Below are 18,974 nucleotides of genomic sequence, written 5' to 3'. Positions count from 1 at the left end.
CTCTTTTATTTACTAATGTTGTGCAGGGAGAAATTTTCTTAAGGAAAAAAAATTGTTTTATTTGCCAGTTAGCTTTTGGTAATGGAAACGTAGATAGAAGCACAGTTTAAGTATTCGCCCTGCCACCCATGTAGCTGACATAGACCTATAGCACAGATGATATATGCAAGTATATTAAGACACACACACACCCCTATGCTAACAGGTTGCACGTGTTGGTAATAGTGTATGGTTTATTTTATTTTGCTGCTTTGGAGTTTCTGACAGTCTTGTTCTAACCTGTTTTGTTTTGTCATTAATTCTGAGTTTGCAAGTTATCGAACTCTCTAAAAGTTGTCGAAAAAGCCCTGGACCAGAGTCAGTGATTTTGGTCTCCTCTCTGCCACTGCTTGGCCTGTGACCCTAGACATTACCTCAGCTCTTTGGATCCTCATTTCCATAACAATAAGATGAAATGAGACTAGAGAATGGACTTTGGAGTCAGATGCACCTGGGTGACTTTGGACAAAGTTTGTTAGCCTCTCAGATCCTCACTTCCCTAATGTATTGCATGACCCTCTCAAGGTCAAGGTGAGCATTAATGGGGCATATCTCAAGTCCTGGTTCACCCTGGGTATTTAAATATTTGCTTTTCTTGCCCTGTTCTCTGGATATTTGACAGCTGACCACTTTCTTCTTAAAGGAGCAGCAAATGTGGGAATCTACTCTTTGTTATCTCAGTGGTGGTCAGCCTGTGGTAGACTGACTAGATCGAAGTGGGCTTCTGTCCTGTCCTCTTAGTGATCAAAGAAAATATGCCTAGAAAAGGGGTTTGTTGGAGACATCACCTAGCTCACATCACACACATGATGAGCATAACAAGTGAACACCCATTTGTGTGCAAGAGCAGGGATGTGCATGTACACACACACACACACACATACATACACACACACATGCTTTGAACTCAGTGTCTGTGAGACCCGAGTCAGCCATCATAGGTGCTTTTCTGATCTCCTTGCTCCTATGTAACACCACAGATTGAGAGAAGAGGTGGGAAGGAGAGTGGAGTTCCTGTGTTTGTTGCATGGTGTTCTGATGATGTCAGAGTAAATCCACCAGAAAGTCACCAAAGAAAAACAATGAAGAAATATCTTTAAAATCCATGGCTTATAATCTGTTTTTAGGATGTTGGTTTTTCTCAGTAACTTGTGAAAGATCAAAAACAGCCTGTCTCCTTCCACAGTACTTTCGTTAGTGTGATTAAGTGTCCCAAGAGGGGCGCCTGGGTGGCTCAGTTGGTTAAGCGACTGCCTTCGGCTCAGGTCATGATCCTGGAGTTCCAGGATCGAGTCCCGCATCGGGCTCCCTGCTTGACGGGGAGGCTGCTTCTCCCTCTAACCCTCCCCCCTCTCACGCTCTCTCTCTCTCTCTCTCATTCTCTCTCAGATAAATAAATAAAAATCTTAAAAAAAAAAAAAAAAAAAAGAAGTGTCCCAAGTGACATGTGAGCTGACCAAGGTAAGAAATCATTTCCTCTGTGGTTCTTGACCTTGTTACATCCCGGAAAGGGAGAGATTACAGGTGGTCCACTCATTGCCCTTACTATGGTCATGTGGATGGAGAACTAATCTAGAAGCTGAAAGCCTCATTTCTTGTCCTGGCTTTGCTACTCACCACCTTGTAACTTTCAGCTAGTATTTTAATTTTCCAGCTCTCAATTTCCCCATTTTTAAAATCAGGGAATTTTGGGTATCATTTAACTCGGATCTTTAGTTCTGGCATTATTTTTCTGAAGTATGCTGTAATGCATATGTCTCAAAATTCACTAACTTTTATGTCTGCTTCATATTTTTGCCTTTATGCATTATCTCGACTCAATATTTTTTCACTTTTTAAACGTAACCTCTTCCTCAGTAATATTCATGCGTGTACAAACTTGCGCAAGTGCGTGTGCACATGCACACACACATTAAATCTCCAGCTATTAACATCTTTTGTTCTTCCATGTAATAACACATTTTGTGAAATTCTGCTATAGCATTTTTTTTGAGAGAGATTACTATACAACTACTTAAAAATTTAATTTTTCTGTCTTGACTAGCTTATCTGATGTGCCAGAATGAATGCTGCGTCATAGGTCATTTCCCATTAGCCTAAAGACAATCTGAAGTGATTGGTTTTGAGAAATGGCAGCCTTCCTCTTGCCAGTAACACCTGTTGATCTACACCTGGAATTCTGTGTGACACAGATGTAACATAGATTGTAAGATCGAAGAGCAGAGAAAGGGGCAGAGGAGGGTGAGAAAAATCATTCAGATCAAGTTATGGGTAATAGAACTTTACCTTTTTTTTTTTTTTTTTTAAACTAAGAAAGCATTGGATCCTATGCTAGTGCATTGTGTATGTCCTTCTCTGTCCTCTGTATTTTGGCATTGGAGCTGAGTTGCACATACACTGGAGCTGAGTGAAGCCCTCTTTTAGATAATTAAAATATCTAATGTGCTTACACTTATTTAATTGATTTTGGAAAATGAGTTCCTTGCATGTCTTGGCTTTGAAAGAGTTCCATAAAGAATTGGGATTCATAAAAAACACAGTAAGTTTAACCTAGGCTTCATTTTGAGATCACCTGATATCAATTAGCATTCCTCCAGTTTGGGGCTGATTTATGATGCCCTTGTAAGGCCCTGAAAATATGAAAGCAGAGAAGCAGTATTTCAAAATGCGGCATAAAATCAACAATAAAATGTATATTTATAACCTGAAAAGTATGATTTCATCCTGGAGAATTACCAACCCAATAGCAGTAATAACCATGATTTTCATTGTGCCATATTGTACTTATTAAGCACTTCAGGGAACTTGTGAATAAATCAAATTGTGGGATCAGTTTTGGATATCTGAACATATTTTTAAATATTGTAAAAATGTGGAAAAGTATCACAACTGGTTATTATTTGTTCATGTTTTCCAAAAGGGTTTTAATCATAAACTCATTCTTAACATCCTCCTACAAGCTGGACTGAGACTGGAATGGCCTGTAAAGTGACATAGTTTTAATAAATGCAGATTTAATATGGTCATGAGATAAGATTAGACCCTTCAAAAACCCCATTCAAATACCACAGTTTCTGACTGATACTCATAAAAGTCGGGGAGAGCTAGGTGGTTTGGAGGATGCAGTGTTATCAGAGAATTTAGGGTGATGTATATGCCTGCTTTTGATTTAAAATTTTAATAAAATCAGTCTGGGAAGTGAAGGCCCTGAATTAAAATACCCAACTTACTCTATTCATATTATATTGGCTTCCACAAGTCAAGGCAATTCAATCCAAACATTTATTGACAAGGTGCAATGTGTCAGGCACTGTGATAGGCCTGGGGCTACAAAGTCAAGAGAGTAGTAGTCTGGGAGAGCTCTCACTGGCATCCAGATCAGTGTGAGAGAGCGAATGTTGACATCAGAGCGTGGCCTTCCCTGATCTGGTTAGTATTCTGAATTTAGAGCATTGATTCCAGTGGGACAAGGATGTATGGGTTGGCCTGGGTCTGTAGAGGTCAGTGTCCCCAATGAGTCATTTTATTGCCACCCTGGGTTAAGTTTCAAATAGCATTTGGGTTAACCTGGACAGTCTCACTTAAGTAGCTTTAGATGGATGGTTCACCTAATGAGAAGTGGTTACTACTACTTAGTGGGGACAGGAATGGTGACAGGAGCATATCCAAGGAGTTTTATGATCAGGACAGATAAACAAGATTTAAAAAAAAAAATCCTGTCTTGTTGACATTCCTTTTTATGGGGCTGTTAGATCATAGGTTTTGTAGCTGAAAGTAAAACAAACCACTTTTGTCTCTCATGTATCCATGGCAGGGTGTGAGGCTCCCTCCATGTTTCCAAGGGAAATGACAAACATGAGTAAGTCTCAAAGAATTGGAAGGAAAGTCCTAAAGGGTGCTGCTGGGAAGGTGACTGATACTGATGATATTGGAGGAGGGTTTCTCCTCTAAGTTGCCCAGCTGCTTGCTCGTGTTGCATCCCCGGTTCAGTGATGGAAAAGGCCATAGGCTCTGATCATCAGAATAGCATATTAGGCATTGGGTGTCACCTGGGCTAAGCCTGCCCTGTCCTATATCACTCTTGGCTTCAAAATAGCTGACCCACAGTCTCTGCGAGCCATACAACAACACTTAGAGATACAGTCAGGGAAGTAGATTTCATCCTATTCTCTGTCTCTTTATAAAGGGTGAAATATTCTGGGAGGTGATGAGGAACAAAGGAAACCAAGTGAAAGAGGTTTTTTACAGTGTTTTTGATTTACTTTCCATAAGGTTGCATTTTCAGTTACAAACTTGCCTGGATACCAAATTCTCGTTCTGACTAAGCAAAAAAATGTTGTGATAATTGGAGAAATAAATATAAAACCTGATGAGTCCCTTCCTACATTTAACTTTTGTTTTCTCCCTTGGTAACATACGGCGTGGGACTCTCTTGCAATGGAGGTGCAGACCACACACAGGGGCCAGATTTCAATTGCACAGCAACCAATTGCATAATAGTTTCTTACAGTAAACAGATCCTCTAAATAAATAATCATTTGCTTTTGTGAATAATAATAATAATATGCATGGCTACCATGTGTTCAGTACTTACTTTGTAGGGAAATACTGTGCCATATATTTTATATAATGGGCTTATTTCATTTAATTTGAGCTTAATTACAGTATTCCTGTGATTTAGCTATCAATGTAGCAGTGTACTTAAAAGTAAAGCTTAGAGAAGTTATGAACTGACTTAAAATAAGATTTCAATCTAGCCATTTTTCATTTGTAGCCCATCTATTTTTATTATTATACTCTTTCGCTTACTTTGGGAGGATATTTTAAGTTTTTCTGATTGTAGTTTTCATGTTTTATGAGACTGGAAGTATACTTCTCAGTAAAATCCCTTGATGGGCTTCTGGAACCTGGAAGGAAAGACCTTAAAGGAATGTTTTTTGATCTGGGTGTTATGGACTGAATGTTTGCATCTCCCCAAAATTCATATGTTGAAGCCCCAACTCCAGTGTGATGGTGTTTGGAGGTGGAATATTCTACAGGTGATTAGATTTAGGTGAGGTCATGAGGGTGGGGCCCATCTGGTAGGATTAGTGTCTCTCCCCACCGTGTGAGGACACAGGAAAGAATGCAGTCCTCTCCAAAGCAGGAATAAAGCCCTCACTGGGGTTCTGAATTGGCTGACACCTTGATCTTGGGCTTCCCAGCTTCCAGAACTGTGAGAAATAAATTCCTGTTGTTTAAGCCACTCGGTGCCTGGTATTTTGTTATGGTGGCCCAAGCTAAGATAGTGGGTTTTAACTGATTTGAGTCCTGATATCAATTATTAGTAGACTATGACCAGTATGATTTTAAAAAAGGAAAGAGAGGAGAGTAGAACTGAAAATATCTGCATATGCGGTAGTAGGGATAACCATTGTTCATTGAAGCTTTTGGTATACATGTGTGTGCACACACGTGCACTAGTACATATACACATATAATTTAATTTTTGGTATATATATATGAGGTGCGTGCACACATATGTGTGTGTTTACAATGTAAAATGTATCTTTCACTGTGAATTTCACTGAAATGGTGGAGAACCACGACTTTCGGATATGGATACGTTAGAGAAATAGGATTGAGAGATATCTAACTTATCCTGCATAAGGAATAGAGAGGGGTTTGGGGTATTGGAGGGGGGGTTAAGCCAGGGAGGATGAAGGAGGAAGTAAAAAGAGCAAAGGGGGTTCTAGCAGAATGGCAAAAGACTGACTCCTAAGTGGGGAAAAAATGAGTATAGTTTTCTAGGAGGAAGAAATGGTTGAGGGATTTTTAATAATAGGAATGTCTAGTTCTTACATTGTATTGTTTACTGTGCAGTTCTCACTGTACCTTGCATCCCCCCCATCGCTAGAAATCTTCAGTACAGTCATCTAGGCGTACAACCTGGGGCCAGTGCTGAGGTGCAGTGTAAAGAAATCAGCAAGGTATCCAACAATGCCAAGTACAGAATGAAAGATTTGAGCAGAAACAGGAACTTGGGGTTTGAGGTGACCTGCGGTTACTGGGGAGAATTCTGGGTTTCCTACCACATCTGAGGAAATGAGGGTAGAAGTTGCCTTGACTTATATCTACAAGTACAGTGTGCTTCTAGTAAGCTGGTGACTTAGAGATGTCCAAGAGGTTGGGACCCCAAGATTTTCCCCATCCACTCATGCCTCCTTTTTCTCCTGCCATTCCAATGCATATCACAAAAGAGTAATAAGCAGGAGGGATGGGAGAATGTACGATCTGACAGACAAATAACCTAGACTCAGTTGCAGACAAGAGCAAAATGTATGCATGTGCATTTATCTGATTTTGTGCAGGGCCAGGTGCTCACATGGTACCAAGCCTTAGAGTGTATATGATGCATGGGCTTCAATGTTTCCAACACATTTCTTTCCTGGGGAGATTTTATTTTCATTAGGTGGCAGTTTGGAATAGTGAAAAGCACATGGGTTTGACCTCCAGAGGCATGGATTATCATTTGCTTTTGCCCTCTTTGAAACTACTGTGAGCAATCTATCACTTTGGCTCTCTTCCTGTAAAAGGGAGAGGTAAGATTTCATTTTCTTCTGGCTTATAGCAGCTCTAATGTCAGTCTGGGGGAGCAATGGTGTTTGATATGAGTCCTTGGAGACTACGTGGAGACCCTTAAGCAGCTTCTGGATGGACTCGGGGGAAGGAGGATCCCTCCCTTGGGGCTGTTTCCTCTCCTTCTCCGCCATGCTCCACAGCTTCACCAAGAGCAGCGCTGCATTTTGTCTGTTTCATGTACTGAGATTCTCTTTCAAAAAGAAAAAAATGTACAAAACCACTCTACTGGACAATGCACAGGGAGGCTGTTCATTTTCAATGACTAAGAAGGGGCTAAAATCTGAAACCAATAGGAAAAGAAGCTATTGAGAAATATTTTCCATGGAAAAGCTTCAGAACTACAAAAGGGCATGAGAGAAGCCTGACAGCCAGTTTTATGGCGGGTGGAGAGCAATATTATTAGTGACCAGTGTGTTCTAAATATTTGGACAGTATTTGATGGGCTTTCTTTACATATTCTAAAATTTTTCAGGAGCAACCTGAATAAATTGTCTTTCTACAGGTGGGAGGTGCACATATGTAAGTGAATATAGCAAATGTAAGAACTTATTTTATGCTGGAAGTTGTCTAGTTCAGAATGAACACACAGATTTGGTCCAGGTCTCTCACAGATAGAAAACTGTCTGGTTCACCTTTGATGGGATTAAAGTTTCCCACTCTGAAAGCTTGAGACCAGCCAGTTCTCCTCCAAATCCACGTTGGCATTGACTAGATTGGAGGTGACTTGAGCAGAGAGGAAATGGTCAGCAAGTAAGTCATGAAAACCAACAGCAGCTAACATTTGAATACTTACTGTGTATCAAAATCTGGCCCAGATATTTTTCTTAAAACCCTTACCACAACTCTATAAAGTAAGTGGTGTGGATGCAAACAGGCTTAGTGAGGTTAAATCATTTTCTCAAAGTCATTATAGCTGGCCAGTGATTGCCCATTAATGGCTCCAACTTCTCTTCTTTTGTAATTATGCCATGTGGCTGTTCATAACAAAAGACGTTTTAAGTCTTACTCATTTTAAGCATTATTGGGCCACATTCTAATACATGGTCTTTAATCTCAACTTAAAATTTATTCATTTAGTCAATCGAAAATATTCACAGAGCATGTACTATGTTGAAGGCATTGTGTATGGCACTCAGAGGATAAAAAATAATTTAAATATGCTTCTTTATTAAATCTTAAAGTCTAGTAGAACAGATAAGCTACATACATAAAAAATTAAAATTCAAGAAAGCAACTGACAAGGTTCCTATGAGTTATGAGATTCAGAGGAGGGAGATAAAGATTTCTCTATCTGCAGAGAAGTCTTGTGGAGGAGGTGGCTTTTGGATGGACCCTTGAAGAGGATATGATTGGTACATGTGGATTTATGGTCAGAAAGGAATTCTGGGAGAACGAAACAACATGAATAGAGCCATGTGTTAAATGAACAGTGAGAGTGGACGGGGGAAAACTGGCTGGAAAGCAGGGCCTAAAGAAGGGGGCAGTAGAAAATGAAGTTGGGAAGATAGACTTGGTCAAATTAGGACATGGCAGGGGCGGGGGGTCTTGACTCAGATGAGGAATGTGGTCTTCATGGTCTTGGAACAGATGAAAGGCTATCAAAAATTATCAAGCAGGAATGTGACATGACAAAACAGTGCCTCAGAAAGACCAAGGAGGCCACAGTGCATACGATGGATGTGCGGAGACCAGAAGAGGGTAGGCACTTGAGACTTTCCACGTATTCTGGTCTGGGACATCAAGTGCCCTGAGTTTGGGGAGTGGGACAAGTGAGGAGGAGGATAGAGTAAACATGGTTTTGGAAGTAGTGGCGAATGCCTGGGGAGATGGGCAGGGACTTGGATCGAATAGGGAATGTTGAGGAAGCAGCAGAACTTGAGGGTACGAGGAGGCATCTGTGACATGCTGAACTGACCATCGGGAGGGACACGAAGAGCAGATGACTACGAAGCAGGTGCACTTGCAAACATGAAGCCTGTGCTGTGTCCATGAGTAAAAGGGTTAACACCCAGTTAGGCAGGGAACAGCACAACAGTGTCCAACCTAGCACTAAATAGAATGTTTTATCTGGGTGACTGTGGCAAGATTTATGTTTTCATCCTCACTTCCCCGGTGTCAGTGTTGAGTGCCCTGAGAGAGGAATGAGGCATTGCCCACTGGCCTGTGAGATAGTCTAGATTGGGTATCTTAAGAATGAATTAATATAAATATTTGACTTTGATTGAATGACTATTATTTTAAAACATGGTTATGTTTGCCAAACACCTGTTTTGATTTAGAAGAGAATCTTTCTCACTGAGATGACGGATGGTTTTAACATCCTTGGGACATAGTCATGTTTGTCAGGAGAAGAGGCATCAGCCTCGAGCTATCTTGGCATCAAGAACCATTTCTGGGTCTTCCCCATGGAGGCCAGCCTGAAAGTAGAAACATGATTGGTGTCTTGTGATAGGATTAGGTCTGGGGATAAGGTCTCTTTTATTTGGATTTGTTTTTTTGTGGCGGCATAACTTTTATTGCTCCTAATTGCAGTTGAACTTTGCAGCGTAATTTACAAGCATGAAACCATATGCTACTGAACATTTACTTCCCTGTCTTTGCCCTTTCTTTAGCTCTTCTGGACCAGGTTTACTCACAGTATTCAGTTCCTCTCCCTGATTAGATTGTGGTGCTGATGGAGTGCTTGAGATCGGAGACTGGGCCAAAGTTCTCCACCAAAGCACTGATTGGTTTCCATACCATGTACCTGAGCAGGTGTGTTGATTCTGAGATGTAGTTCTTGTTCCAGGTCAGTGGCGTGCAAAATGGTAAGGACCAGGCCCTGGAATTGGACCTAGCTCTCTAAGCTTCAGCAGCGACATTTGAGGTGACGTGTTCTAGGAACATAGTTTGGTGATTTGCGTGCTTATAATAGACTGAGTTACTTTCTCCCTTGTCTCTCTATTGGTCTCATAGTCCTCAGACCTATGGCAGGAAACACAACAACCAAGCAGCTGAGAGCAAAGCCTTGGCAGGCTTCTCTGCCATTAAATGTATTCCCTAGGAGAGCCCTTATAATAAATCCATCTTGATGATTGACAGATCAGTTGGCACACCATGAAACCATATCTTATTAGCTGGAGGAAAGTGTCATAAAAGTAAGGGACCCCATCTGCATGAAAGGAGAAAATTCTGAACCATATGGATCATCTCTCTGAATATTCTACAACCAATTATTTATTATTTATGCTTTTAGAAATTTCAGATGTATCAGTTGGGCATCACTTGTGAGATACAGCAAATAGGATGAACGTGTTCTTTGCATGCCTTATGGTGGTTGCCTTATTTCTTGAGTTAGTTTGTTTACTATCAAAAGCCATTCATGGCCCCAGAGATTTAACTAAATACTCAGGATCATATAGAATTTCTAGGAATATGTGATTAAATATGATCCTTTGGGACCTGGGAGGTCAGAACTGGGGCTGGAGTGTAGGTGTGCATACGGTGGGGGCCACACTGAGAGAATGAGGGTTGTGGCCAAGGGAGTATGAATGAGAGAGTACAAGCCCCCTTGAAGTAGAAGTAGCCCTTTTTGAGGAGTATGAGGAGCATTCTCTCAGATCAAAAATACCAATGAGGATCCAAGGGAGAAAATACCTGGAGAACCCCTGTGAGAAAGTATAAATCTTACTTGTGTTGTCTGTACTATTTTTATTCCCATTTTTCCGATGAGGAAACAAATGATCCATAGGTCATACAGCTAGAAAGTGAAGCCGAGTATTTTTTTTTTTTTAATTTCAGAAGCCATACTTTCTGTCTGCAGTAAAAACATCTCAGAACCTGTTTTTTTTTTTTAAGTTATTTATTTAATTGGTTAGATTCCCAAGGCACAGTAATCAGTTCTTAACCTATTTATAATATTGTGTGGCCCTATATGAAGAATGAGGGTTTACTTGGGTTACTTAGTAGTCTTGAAGACCACTGTGAAGTCATGCACTAGACTTTTCTTTTTTCAACTTAAGAAAATATGACTTGAAATTTTGGGGCTCAGAAGCCTCAGATATTTCTATTCTGGAATCTTCCGGCACCCATCCACTGGTCTGGTCTCAGATCATGGTCCCACACAGGTTCTTGTGGCATAACTCCATGGGGCGCCATTCATGTTGTTTTCTGTGTAAACGCCCCTCAGTGGAGTTGTGTGATGTCAGGGTCCTGGGCCCAGTGGCCTCATTCTGTTGAGCTCCTTCCTGGTGTCAGAGCTGCCCTATGTTCCATCCTTTCTCCGTGGGCACCATCTGGCTCATTCCAGTGTGAAGTCCGGGTGTGGATGGACCTAATTCTGCATGGTTCCTGAGGCATGGCTCTTAGAGCTCTCTAGATTTTAAGATGGAGAACTCAGGAGCAGGTGGGGGGCCATCCAAAGGTTGGGATCAGCTTTGGAGTCCCATAGATGACATGCTTCCCCTGGTGATTCTGCCAGAATATGCCACCAGTGGGCACATACACCTGCGCCGTTTGGCAACCAGTTTTTTCTACAGTCTCTCAGAAATGCAGAATTTTAAGAGGGGGTTGTAATGTACTAATATGACATCAGACATTTCCATTATTGACTGATGGTGACGGAGAAAGGGGGCAGGGGCAGCAGTTTTCCAGGGGATGTTTTGCCTTTTAGTTCTATTATAGTAAACAGATTCCTATGGGGACGTTGCAGTTCTTCTCAACTTCACCTCCACAGTCATTTTTGCACGGCCTGCGGTGGGCGCAGAAGGTGCTCCGCTTCCGGCCTTCTAGGGATTTCAGATCCATTTGTCTACCAGTGGGTAACATTTTTTCCAAGGAATAATTGACTGAAATTGTATTTATTTATACTGATAATATGTGTGTTACTTAACACTTTAGTGGACCTATAAGGTTAGACAATGGGATAATATAACTAAATGACTTCTTAAATGGGAAAACTTGAAATTGTGACTATTTTAAAATTTCCCCAAACTATAGAATGAATTTTCATCTGAAGTCTTCATCTATCTGATCTTGGTTTTCTTACACCCCATTTCTTGGGCTGGGCACTCCCTCTAGGGCTCTCTCTTCTCTGGCTGTAGGACTTTGGGACTTTTCATTTTCCTCTAACCAGTTGGGAGCTAGTCCAGAACACATCTTTTAACTCCCCCAAGAACTGTGTCAACTCTCTTAACCTAATCTGCTGAACGTTTCGTAGCTGAGGGGGCCTTGCTTGGTGCCCAGTCTCTCCTGCAGAATTCTCTGGACAAGCGGAGGCAGAGTCTGTGACCCGCTCCTCCCCTTACAGAGGGTATTCCCCCTGAAGTGTTGCATCCATCACTGGCATAAGTGTGCACAGGCATGGTGATGGCAAGTCTCACGCTCCAGTGCCCACGCTTGCCCCAGGCAGCATTTGGCTGGCTGTAGATTGTTGTCTTCGGCAAACATCAGTAGGAGATTTTGAAACCTCTGTGGGTTCCTCTTCTTTTTCAGGATGCCATGAACTATCGCCCTCTAGGCAAATGGTGTATGTTCACAGATACTAATATGAACCCAGCATATGAATTGTAGGCACAGTTGATTTAAAATATATATAACCTGAAAACTTAAAAGTTGGAAAAATTTTCTGCACTCTTTTTTTAATAGGAAAGATATAAAATGCCAGCTGAGTTTTTGAGATGACCTTGGTGCCCCTCACTCCTCACTGGGGCTCTTTGACCTCTTTAATTAAATAGGGCCAGAGGGTTCAAAGATAGGTTCAAAGTCATGGTTGGGCCTTCTAGTAAGTCGTGGACTCAGTTGGCTTCAGGTATATGTTCTTTTCTGCTTGTTGTACAGGACCCCATGTAATTCCGCTGTGGTTCCATCTTGTACCCTAGCTTACCATTACTGGATCTGAGTTAGCCAAGCTCTCACTCTCTTCTATAAGGTCTCCAGTTTGCCTCAGCTTCCTGTGTCATTATCTGTTCTTACCCTGAAATCCCAGGTCCTTCTCCCATTCTCCCTATGCTTTAGGCATGAATACCTAGATTCTCGGTTTTTTTAGGCCCAGAGTGCTACAAATCTCTCATAACTGTGGGAAAAAATGGGAATTATTGTGGTTGGAATAAAAACACTTTAATTTTATTTGTCAAGAATCATTAATAAGTAATTTATTCATTCATTCATTTGGCAATTGTGGGATTATTGAGTACCTTCTGTGTCCCCAAGAATGTTCTTGAAATTAGGAGTATGGGGTTGACAGTCAAGACCAAATAGAATCTATACCGTTTTGTCATTCTTTTTCAGGTGTGTATGTATCTTATGTCTCAGCTAAACAGACTTGAGGGCATAGGCAGCCGAATTCATGATTATGGCTTCTTCCCACCTCCTGTAGAGTTGCTCAGCCTGATGGTGATTGTGAGGTGCGAGAAAGACTTGGGTTCCTTGTCCACCCTAAGTGTGGCAGTGTACTTGCAGAGTACACTGCTCTCTGAAGCCACATGGGAGTAACATGTACCTGAGGTGGCATATTTAGGGTGTCACTTTCTAGGATTACGCCAATGACAATTTCATGTAAGTTTTTTTGGGGGTGGGGGGCGGTCAATCCATTAAAAAGATAACTAAATATGATTTTATTTAAAAATCTTTTGTCTTCTCACAAATCAAAATACGTTCTTGAAATTAGGAATGCCGAATTTTGGTTTAGAATAATATGCGGGAGCAGAGTATAAATGTACATTCATAGTTTTCAGTACTATTTTAGCACAGTTGTCATTTACTTTGACCAACATTTGACTTCTGACAGAAGTTTCCAACTTTTTTTTTAAGACTTATTTATTTATTTGAGAGAGAGAGGGAGGGAGAGAGCAAGCGAGCAGGGGAATGGCAGAGGAAGAGAGTCTCAAGCAGACTCCCTGCTGAGCGGGGAGCCCAATGTGGGGCTCGATCTCACAGCCCTGAGATCATGACCTGAGTCAAAACCAAGAGTCCACTGATTAACCACTGACACTTAACCACCTAAGCCACCCAGGTGCTCCACAACAGCTTCCAGCTTTTAAAGTTTGTGTGGCCAAGTATACCTAAAGGAAAGTAGTGCAGGCCCCAACCATGGGCTTGCTTTCTGTTACATAGTGTGTTTTTATGGATCTCATTAAAGCTCATGTTTACAAAAAGAATTGAATTTTATTTGCCATAAAAGAACTTGAGAAATAGCTCTCACCCCTTCCCTCTCCCATTCTGTATGAACCTGATGACAACAAACGTGATGGTGAGCTAGTTAATAAATGTTGGGTGCTACTGATGATCTTGGAGGCTTTAATATTATCTAGTATACATTCTGTGCATTTGGATTTTTTTCAGGGGTTGGGATGGAGGGGTTTGGCGTTTTTACCCTGGTAACTGATGTGCTTGATGAGCCAACTGTGTCAGACCAAAGCAGGCCCAGGCTTGGCCATGGGTCTCACTACCCCTGCAGACTCATCCAGAGTGCTCCCGAAGTGACTGGATGCATGGTGTCTCCAATCTGCCTTTTCACTGCATGCTCATCATTTTTCCTGCAAAGGAAGGAAAGCCCAGTCTCTCCTTTCTGCCCCTCAGGAAGGTCCTCGTTCCTATTCTGTCCTCAGTTTCTTAGAGCAGCCAACTCCTCAGGCTTAGAAAGAAAAATGAAATCATGAAGCAGAGTGACGTCTGCTGGAGTGTTTATGCCCACATTTAATGCCTGACTTGGGTTAGCATAAATCAAAATATAGAGTCGTTTTATTTTCTGATGAAAATTTCTCTTTCTTATATTTGTTGTTGTTGGTGGGGCCGGAGGCAGGTGGGAGAAGATGATGGAATAGGGGTGGGGAAATCCAGTGGGAGTATGTACAATATGGTTTATAAGTTAATAAATATGAGACAGAGGCTGGTAACAGAGGTTATACACCTCCTCTTAGGCATGTAGCAGAAATTGTAAGGCATCAAAAAAGAGCTTGCAATATCCCAGAGAGGACTCACCTGGACTCGTGATGGGGGTCATGAGCCTTGATCAAACTGTTGCTGGGTACCAGGCACTGTAGAGTTCTTCTGTGCATCTCATAGAATCTTTACAATAACCCTGTGGTATAGGTACTGTTAGCACCATTTTCAGATGAAGAAAATAAAGTTCTGGACAGTGGAATAATTTGTCACGATCACACACTTGCTAAGTGACTGAGCTGGGATTTTTGTCTTCCTCAAAGCCTCTTGGGTTCCCCCAGTGAGGATCTCATAACCCTATCGAAAGAAATGCCAGGAGACTTCGGAGTGTACTGGCTACAGGAGTCCAATGACACATCCCTGAAGCCAGATGATACGTGGCATTGGTGAGCGGAACGGCTCTAAACACAGGTGGAGGAAATAAGACATATGTGAGGAGTGTTTATGATGGAATTAAAAACAGGCAGGGCTCAGCACAAGGTCTTGGATAATATCCCTTTCTACCTGGGGCCCCAGCCTTCTTGTGAAGGGGAGAGCAGCTACTTTACATTTTCCTAAAACCTCCATATCCTAGGGAGGGCAAGGGCCTGACGACACCATGGTCTGCGTGTGAAATGCTGATACTCAGGTGTGGGGAAGGTGTGTGTTTGAGTGTGTAAGGGCACCAGTGCTGAATCTTCTTCCCCTCAGGACACCCAGAAAACCTCAGAGAAGGAGGCTTTTTGGCCAAAGTCTATCTCTCAGGAGACTCAGACATGGATGGCCACTGGCAGATGCTAAGATACTTGTTAGGAAACCCAGCTTCATATGCTCACTTATTTCTCAAACCCAGAAAATGATGTCATGTATAATATGGGTCAGAAAACACAGAGACAGAGTATGAACTCTGGTAAGAACCACAGGACCTGGGCAGAGGCTGAGTGTATTTCAGAAAATATTTTAAATAAGGTGTCAGGTTTAGGCTTAAAAGATATTTTATCTAGCATGTTCATGTTTCATGTAGTTTAGAATAGGCTGTTCAACAGTGAACTTGGTGTTCAATTTGAGTAAGGGTCTCTGTTCTCTTGCTATTCAGAATGTGGGTCATGGCATCAGTTTCACCTGGGATCTTGTTGGCAATGCAGAATCTCAGGTCCCATCCCAGACCTACTGAGTGGAAGATCCCCACGTGGTTTGTGTGCACAGTGAAGTTTGAGAGCTATTGTGCTTTCAAAACATACAAGATACAGCCCAGTGTATCAGGGATATTGATCAGCGCACTTAATTCTGGTTGCACATTCAAATCACTTGGGCAGTCCCACCCCAGGCCAATTAAATCAGATTCTTTTGGAGTAGGGCTGAGGTATTGGTGTTTTCAAAAAGTTCCATAATGTGCAGCTAGATAGTGGGTGTTCCATATGAATGTGGGAATGTTGCTTTATTGATAGGAGCTCTGAAGTCGTTGGCCCTGAGGCAGTTCTACTAATCATGTTCGTTAGTGGTTAAGACGAGTAAGTATAGGACATATGGTTCCATCTGCCTGTGATGGGCAATTGGACAAAACCGATAACTTCCTGAAACCCATCAGGACTAAAATGTTAAGGGACTGTGAGAAGAGGGGAGAAAGTGTGGATGCATGTCACAGTCCTGCTAGTCACAGAGAACCTCTATCCTAACACATCAGAAAAGTACCCAGACGTCAAAGTGAACTGCCTGTGAACAGTGATTCAGCAAAGGAGGGCCATGATTCGAAAGCAAAGAAGAATCAGAGCATGTGAAATTCGGGGAGCAAGAAGTCCTGGTGCCACCTTTCCCTGGTACTTGGTGTGGTTAGGAGTCTCTCTAGATTTGCCCCACTTAGGATGCTGGTGCTGAAGTGCAGTTATGATGAACTCTGGGGACTTTCAGAGGACACGAATAAATACCAGGCATGGGGTAAAGTAAAAAAGGTTGATTTTATCTGGTATGTTGAAAAGAAGACAAATGGGAGAGCTTAACATTTTTCAATTATAAAAAAAAGTGCTTTTGTATGAAAGTTGGTGATTAGCTGATGTCTTTCATCAGCAGGAGAGTAGAATAGAGATGACTTTAGAACTTTCTGATAAAATGTGGGAAGAGTGTGAAGAAGCGGTATGAGGAAAGGAATCTATATATGCTAATGTTGCTTTGGGGCCCAGGAGCCAAAAATGGAACTTAATAATATATCTGGAATGCAAGGCCCCCCAGAAGGGGTAAATAAGACACTTCTGTAACTTGCTTCCTCTATATAGGGAGTGAGACATGGTCCTGGAATTCTGTAAATAGTCACACGCTGACAGAGTTGGTGTTCCTTGAGTTTGCTGAACACCTACCTGAGCTAACTTTCATTTCTGCACATTCAGTCTCAGCCTATGAGGTCTAATGGAAAACGTATTCATTCTGATAAAGGGCATTTACGAATTACTTTCAGCAAGGATCAGACTTGTTGGAAAACGTGTAAACATTATCTTTAGGATTGCAAATAAGACAACAGTGCCCTCTATCACCACTTTGATTCAACATTGGTTTGGAGTTTCCAACCAACATGTGAGGCAACAAGGAGAGATTAAACATATATAAATGCTAGAGAGGAAGAAACAAAGCTGTAATTACAGATGATATGAGTAATTAAGATTTATTAGAAAACTCTAGTGAATCTATAAGTAAATGATTGGAATTACTCAGAATTTGGTTACATTGCTGGATATAAATATTATCAGTTTGGTAAAACTGGTCCCATTTCTGTATAACAACTATAACTGAAAATTAGTCTTAATAAGATAACATTTTTTGGGGGGGTTAAATGTTCTAAGGTTTATTGTGTCTGGAAAACTAACAGTATGAATGTATGTTAGATTTTATTTATTTATTTATTTATTTATTTATTTCTTCCTACATTATTTTTTTATTTTCCAAGTTTTCTTACTTTATTCAATTAGCCAACATAAAGTACATCATTAGTTTCAGATGTAGTGTTCAATGATTCATTAGTTGAGTATAACACCCAGTGCTCATCACCACACGTGCCCCTTAATACCCATCACCCGGTTACCCCATCCCCCACCCTCCTCCCTGTTACTGTTTTCCAGACACAATAAACCTTAGAACATTTAAACCCCCCCCCAAAAAAAGTTGCACCAAAATGTAGAAAGGCAAAAATAAAGTATGTTTATATGGGAAGGCCAGTGCCCAGCTCTGTATTCACATAAAAGGTAACTTCCTGTGATATATATAGTTGTAAAAGAATTTCACTCAAGTCCTATAGGAGCTATACTCCTCTGGTGTTTAAATTCTACTAGATTCTACTAGATTGTGTGTCTTAATAAAGTAATTTAAATAACTATTCATAACCCTTGTTTAATGGATTAAGCAATATTCGGCTATTTGTAGCCATTGAAAGTTTGGAGCTAAAAGGACTTTTGGAAAATATTTAGCATTTGTATCTCTCGTTTTACAGATAAGGAAGCTGAGGCCCAGCAAGGGCACCAATTGAACAATAACACAGATGAGATTCTCCTGACACCTGGTTCAGGATCCTAGCTCACTGAGGAAGAGTGAAGACCCTCCCCGCCCCCCCGCCTCCCTCCAGGGTCAATGGACATATCATTTGAATGTGTCATATTTAAGGAAAAGTAAAATTCAGTCAAAATGGAAAGATACAAAATAACATCATTTTAAAGAAAATACACTGTGATCCTCTGCTGTTTCTTATGTTCCACATATGAGTGAAACCATATGATAATCATAGGGAGGGAGGGAAAACTGAATGGGAAGTCACTAGAGAGGGAGAAAAATCACGAGAGACTCTTAACTATAGAAAACAAACTGAGGGGGCACCTGAATGGCTCAGTTAGTTGAGTGTCTGCCTTCAGCTCAGGTCATGAGCCCAGAGTCCTGGGATCGAGTCCCGCAGTGGACTCCCTGCTCAGTGGGGAACCTGCTTCTCCCTTTCCCTCTGCTGCTCTCCCTGCTTGTGCTCTCTCTCTGTCCATTTGTCTCTCTGTCAAATAAATAAATAAAATCTTTAAAAGAAAACAACCGAGGGTTGCTGGAGGGGAGGTGGGTGAGGGGATGGGGTAATTGGGTGACGGGCATTAAAGAGGGCACATGATGTGAGGAACACTGGGTGTTATACGCACCTGATGAATTATTGAACACTACATCTGAAACTAATGATGTACTATATGTTGGCTAATTGAATTTAAATAAAAAATAAAGAAAAATAAAAGATAGGATTTGTAATAGGATCGAAAAAGAAAGTACAAGAGCTTCACTTCCAGTGACAGTGGACAAGGATACTTCAGACCAGCCTTCAGAGAAAAGCTACACAAAATGCCAAAAAAAAAAAAAAAAAAAAGTGTTGTAAGGTGCAGAGAGCTATGTAGGCAGTGAGAATT

Source organism: Halichoerus grypus, chromosome 14 (genome assembly GCF_964656455.1).
Source record: "Halichoerus grypus chromosome 14, mHalGry1.hap1.1, whole genome shotgun sequence".
Classification (NCBI taxonomy): Eukaryota; Metazoa; Chordata; class Mammalia; order Carnivora; family Phocidae; genus Halichoerus; species Halichoerus grypus.
This window is presented reverse-complemented; position numbering follows the sequence as displayed.